We start from the raw sequence: 6,268 nt of genomic DNA, 5'->3' as shown, positions 1-6,268 counted from the left end.
AGACAGCAGACACAGCCTGCCTCCTCCTGAACACACACAGAGACAGCAGACACAGCCTGCCTCCTCCTGAACACACACAGAGACAGCAGACACAGCCTGCCTCCTCCTGAACACACACAGAGACAGCAGACACAGCCTGCCTCCTCCTGAACACACACAGAGACAGCAGACACAGCCTGCCTCCTCCTGAACACACACAGAGACAGCAGACAGCCTGTCTCCTCCTGAACACACACAGAGACAGCAGACACAGCCTGCCTCCTCCTGAACACACACAGAGACAGCAGACACAGCCTGCCTCCTCCTGAACACACACAGAGACAGCAGACACACAAAGACCTTCAAAAACTGTTGAGTAACGAAACAAACTATTCTGGGAAACAACTAGGATTGTTAGCCGTGCATGACTATGAACCACGGCAATTTAACCAACCACAAAAAAAGGTTTTGGTGTTTGTTTACTCTTTGAGAGCACACAGATGACTGTTCTGGAGTGTCGCTCCAGACAAGGTCCATTTATTTGTTTTCCTGAATATCTTGGAGGACTTGGTGGGAGGAAGCAGGTTGTTTAGTGAGGAAAATAAGTGAGGAAGAAAGAAGCAACAGGTAGAGTTTAAATCCCAACCGTCCTCCACCTGTTTGAGAGACGCCCGCAGCTTCAACCACTTCCTGTAAACTTACACACCTATAAGCTTAGTTTACACCTTATGTCTTTATTTTATTTACTTGTTTGGCTGTTGTTCCCTGTGAATTAGGTGCTTTTTTCTGCTTCGATGCACCTGAATGTGCAGTTTGTGAATGCCCATATCACCTTGAGATGTCTGCTGTAATCAGAAGTTGTTGTTTTGAAGAGCCCAAGGATGACAGAATGGCTATGTTTTTAATCTTTTTCCGGTATTTTTTATACAGTTCGATACAGTTTTATCTTATCTTGGTAAATCTAAGTTAACTGGCAAAACCTTAACAGTATTTGAAATATTTGATGGTATGAACCAAACATCTGTATCTTTAGAACAATGTATTATAACAACATGATCAGAGCAAACGGATAACTGGGATTTAGCAGAATGTGATCACCTGTTATCCTCCCACCTGTGTCCTGCGCCTTCACACCTGCCTGCTCATCACCCCTTCCTGTCTGTCTGCTTGTCTCTCACCATGTCTGTCTCCCCGTCTTTCTCTCGCCCCTCCCTCCTCCCTGCCTGGCTGCTGGCCAGGAGAGCAGGTGAACGCTGCACCCTAACTGGCCTGGTGTTCCCTTACTGACGCAGAAACAGACACAACCAGAGAGGCAGAAAGATGATCCTTCTGTAAAATATTGATGAGGAAACTGGCGACAGAAGAGCGTTCTAGGAACATACAGGCCTTTGGACCAGGATTCAGACTTGATATGAGATTGTCTTGAATTCCTCAAGTCCTGTGTCTAATTTGGAAATGTCTGCTGGGCCTGAATTTCGTTCTCTCACACCTACCCCGCCACAAACCGACAGAAAAGGGAGGAAAACTTCCGAAACTGAATCTTGGCTCACTTTACAGTATGGGAAGACACAACCGTTGACATTTAACGTATGCATTTTCTCATTGGTCGCTGCCCAGATAAGATTATGCGATGTAATTTAACGACATAAAAACGTTATTTAAAACGTTAGATCGTTTACATGTGTGCGGTAAAACGTGTTACCGAACTTGTGTACAATTACGTAAGCCTAACGTTCACTGTGAACCGATGCTGCAACAATGGTGTCTGCTATGAAAAAACAATGTGAAGCCGTAATGGATGGCAAATATGTAAATACCTTATCTTTCCTTCTGTAACTAAAGTAGGGAAACATCGGTTGGCAATGTTATGGAAAATAATATTAGTCTGTTTAGAGTAGCGTGTCTCCGACTGTAATCCCTTTACTGCAGTGCCTGTTCATCTGCAACATACAGAAATAAAAGACGTAATCCAAAAATGATCACTCAATGTTGGCGTTGTTGGGCCGTGGATTTGGCAGGGTCCGGCTTGTTACAGATGCAATCTATTGTCATAGTTAAGTCTTAAATTAATCACCATCGCACATTATTGTGCACTGTTCAGGATTGTGCAACCCTGTAATCCTGTGAATCGACCAGTAGAGGTCTCTGGTGATCAGACTACTACCACAGACATTCTCAGGTACTACTGTAAGTTCCTAGCCTGGTCCTAACCAGACCCTCGTACATTTTATTTGCACAGAGGGTCTGGGATCGCCCCATTGACAAGCGTTACTTCCTTGAAGGCGGGTCCTCTGTTGAAGTTTAAAACTATTGGATCTGCCCAGAGCCACTCTGATCTGCCATAACCAGTCGCAAGCGTTCCTTTTAGCCAATTTCGTCCTTCACTACTACTGTAATGGAGCTAGCTGCCGTAGCTGGAAAGTCGTAACTTTTCCCGAACCCCGTGGGGAGGAAGGCTACAACATCATGGCAACCTACAAAACTCAGCAAGGAATGTTCTTGCTGCGGCTTTAACTTATGGATATTCGGCAGCGTTGCCACAACCGCAGAATAACTTCGCTTGCATTTTCTCCGCCGCCATTACTGAACTACTCAAACTAGTGCACGACATTAACGTCATCGTTCTCAGCCACTCCCTCTGTTTGCTGATTGGACCTACAAAAAATGTGTTTCTGAAAACCGACTTCAGAGCCTAGTCCCCAGACCTAGTACAGAAGCAAAATCCAAATTGAGCGGAAGTACGTAAGAGGGCAGAGCCAGGCTAGTCAGTTCCGTGCGTAGACTGAAAAGACGGTCAGAGAATGTCTAATATAGAGAAAACTGCCACTCTCAGGAAACTTCCGGGTTTTGAACTGGTTGAAGTACCATGTGAGGGCGCTAACGAGCAAGTGCAGAATGAATGGAGGTCTATGGAGCGGTACCCCTCAAAATCCACTTTTCTCCGGATATAATTTTTTGTCTAGTAATTTGAATTCTGAATTCGAAAGGGGAGGCAAAAAAAATACACACTGCTGGCTGTTAGATTGTTTTTGAGTCGCCTTTCTGTTCTAAAAAGCTTTTGAAAATGTCATTGACGTCATACACATCGTACGACCAGAGCTACTGCTTTACGGCAAGCTCTGGTCACTTACTTTTTTCTCTCAGGGCATCGACAACACAGCTGTCAGGTTAGGCTCTCCCTGTCAATACACATGCTAGAAAGAGTTTTGGCTTGCTAATGTTGTTGCTAATGTGGCTAATGCTCTAACATTCTGATTCCCCTTCGGATGCCATCAAGCGGGAGCTCTGGTCGTATCAATCCTTCACTAACCAATCAGCTTTCTTTAGCAGAATGCTAGCGTGTTTTGGGCAACAACGACTCACCCTGTAAGAAATCAAAAGGACATAAGTACTCGATCATTCAACTTTCGACCTATAATCCATGTTGAACATGCAAAAACTACAATCAAATCTGAGATTTCTCAACGACAATCAGGCGAAAGAGACACATTTAGCTGTTTAGCTCCATAGACTCCCATTCAACATGCACTCGCTCGCGATCACCCCCAGTGGAACTTGGGTGGAACTGCAGCCAAATTCAGTACAATGGGGCTTAATAGGGAGTGGCAAGGCTCTCCTTAAACAGGCTCTGAGACGGTACAACAGCTCTGAAAAGTGAAGCCAAAACACCTCGATCGTCACCTTGTGGCTGGCTGCAGTATAGGTCATAAGTCCAGCCCCCTTTATGTTACAGTGCGTTCACACTGTAGCGACGCGATGCGAGCGACAACATGTTTTCCATTCATTTTCTATGGAGCCAGGTGAATCGCTCGCGTGGTGCATTGTGGGTAGCGAGGCGACGCGACAGAGTTGAGATTTTCTCCACTTTATGCAAATGAGGACCGATTTTCGGTAGCGATGGCCAATTGGAGTGTTTTCTTGTTTTTCTTAACGTAGCAACCATGGCAAACATTTCTAGCTTTCTAGGTTTCAAGGTGGAGGAGAAACTAATCATTTGTGTGGCTGCTTACTGTACCCAGTCCTGTACGATACATAGCTGTATTTGTACAGAGATGTTAATTTAAAAAAAACAATGCATGGCGCAAGGTTGCCAAAGTTGTTGGTGATTGTACTTTCTTATTCAGTCTAATGACATTACTAACTTCGTTCTGTGGTAACTACTTTTTCCAAAGATGGCCTCTGTCATTTTAGGTAGTTCTTATCACGCTGATGTCTGTTCAAGTACTAATTTTTATGATCATCCATCCATCCATCCATCATCTACCGCTTGTCCGGGGATCGGGTCGCGGGGGCAGCGACCTAATCAGTGAGGCCCAGACTTCCCTCTCCCCGGCCACTTCCACCAGCTCTTCCTGGGGGACCCCGAGGCGTTGCCAGGCCAGCCGAGAGACATAGTCCCTCCAGCGTGTCCTGGGTCTTCCCCGGGGCCTCTTCCCAGTGGGATGTGCCCGGAACACCTCACCAGGGAGGCGTCCAGGAGGCATCCTAATCAGATGCCCGAGCCACTTCAGCTGGCTCCTCTCAATTTTTATGATCAGTTCGTTTTTAATTGGTTATTTGACAATATAACAGATCTAACAGGCTGGTCTCAGATCAGATCTAACAGGCTGGTCTCAGGTCAGATGTAACAGGCTGGTCTCAGGTCAGATGTAACAGGCTGGTCTCAGGTCAGATGTAACAGGCTGGTCTCAGATCAGATCTAACAGGCTGGTCTCAGGTCAGATGTAACAGGCTGGTCTCAGGTCAGATGTAACAGGCTGGTCTCAGGTCAGATGTAACAGGCTGGTCTCAGGTCAGATGTAACAGGCTGGTCTAACAGCCAGAACAGAAAAGCCTAAAACAGAGTAAAGCAGAGCAGAGTACAGTAGAGTCCTCATGAAGTACGTTTTTTTTTTTTTTTTTTGCCTTCTTCCTTGCCCCATGGTAGCTTTGTAGACTAGCTTACGTTTGTTGCGTGATAACCAGGAAATTAAAAAAGGCAGCAATGACAAGAAATAATAATGTTATATCCTGCCACCAAACACAGATTAAAACCAAAGTAACGAGGCTGGCTTGTAAATGTAAAAAGTATACAGTACAGATATTTGTGTAAAAAATGTGTGAGTGAAAGTAAAAGGTTGTCAGAAAAATAAATAGTAAAGTACTGAAACCAGAAAAATCTACTAGGTACGGTCAACTCTGTTAATCAGTCTTATATTTGATGTTCCTCGCAACCCAATGGACTGATTTACTGCTGTCTCCAACTGTAAATTTCCATGTTGTTATCATTTTATTTTGTTGTGTTTTGATGCATTTAATGATGCACTGAGGTTAAATTAGATTGTTGGTCCCTGGGTAACTGCCAGCTTTGTGGACTTTGGTGGACTATTTCGGTAAACTGTAATGCCCTAAAAGGTTGTATTTTTATTTTTTAAATAGTAAGTGGTAATGCTAAACAAAGTCCTATTCAAGTTCATGGTATTTTAAAGTTTTACTTAACTTTTATTTAACCTTTATTTAGGGCATCTGGTAACGGTATCTGTGAGCTTACATTCTCTCTTGCTGCCTGGAATGCAGCAGGTAAGAGTTAGACAGGCTCTGCACCAACATCAGAGCATGCAGAATGTAAACACTTGATGTGATCAGAATGTAACACAACACTAGGCCAGTAGTTTTTCCCCATGCTCTTAAAAGTGGGTCACATGACAGAGCAGTTGTCACACCTGTGGCATCTCACCGCTCACTCCATTGTGTTGAGTAGTAAAACATTAATGATTTAACTAGGTGTTGTTCCTTCATTCATTGTCTGCTGGTCATTGTAGGTTTGCAGTCTCTCAATGCACCGTGTACCACAAAAAAACATAATGTGCCATTACATTTTTTAGATAAGGTTTTTTGATAATTGTTGTAAGTATGTAATGTGGGTTACTGTGGAAAAATACTGAGGGGAATAATGGTTAGACCTCTGAGGGGAATAATGGTTAGACCTCTCCTCTGTCTGTTTAAAATTTTTCTCTTCGTTCACGTTGCGCCCAGGGTGTAGCTTTAGTCTTTTTTTCAGTGCTGAACTTCTCGGTCTGCATTGTTGCACCGCGGAGATCAGAAGTGTATGATTAATGTCTGACTGTTTGCCTCGCTGGGAGAAGGCCAAAGCCAAACCCAGGGTGAAGCCTGAAGATCCAAACACTCAGACACACACACACGCAAACACACACGTAAACACACACTTTTGACATTTTTTGGCAAACAATGTATACTGTAAAATGAAGATAAATGGTTTAGGTTAAGAAAAAACATCCACACACATAAA

This window comes from Hypomesus nipponensis, chromosome 9 (genome assembly GCF_054491055.1).
Source record: "Hypomesus nipponensis isolate SF chromosome 9, ASM5449105v1, whole genome shotgun sequence".
Classification (NCBI taxonomy): Eukaryota; Metazoa; Chordata; class Actinopteri; order Osmeriformes; family Osmeridae; genus Hypomesus; species Hypomesus nipponensis.
Note: the sequence above shows the minus strand (reverse complement) of the source record.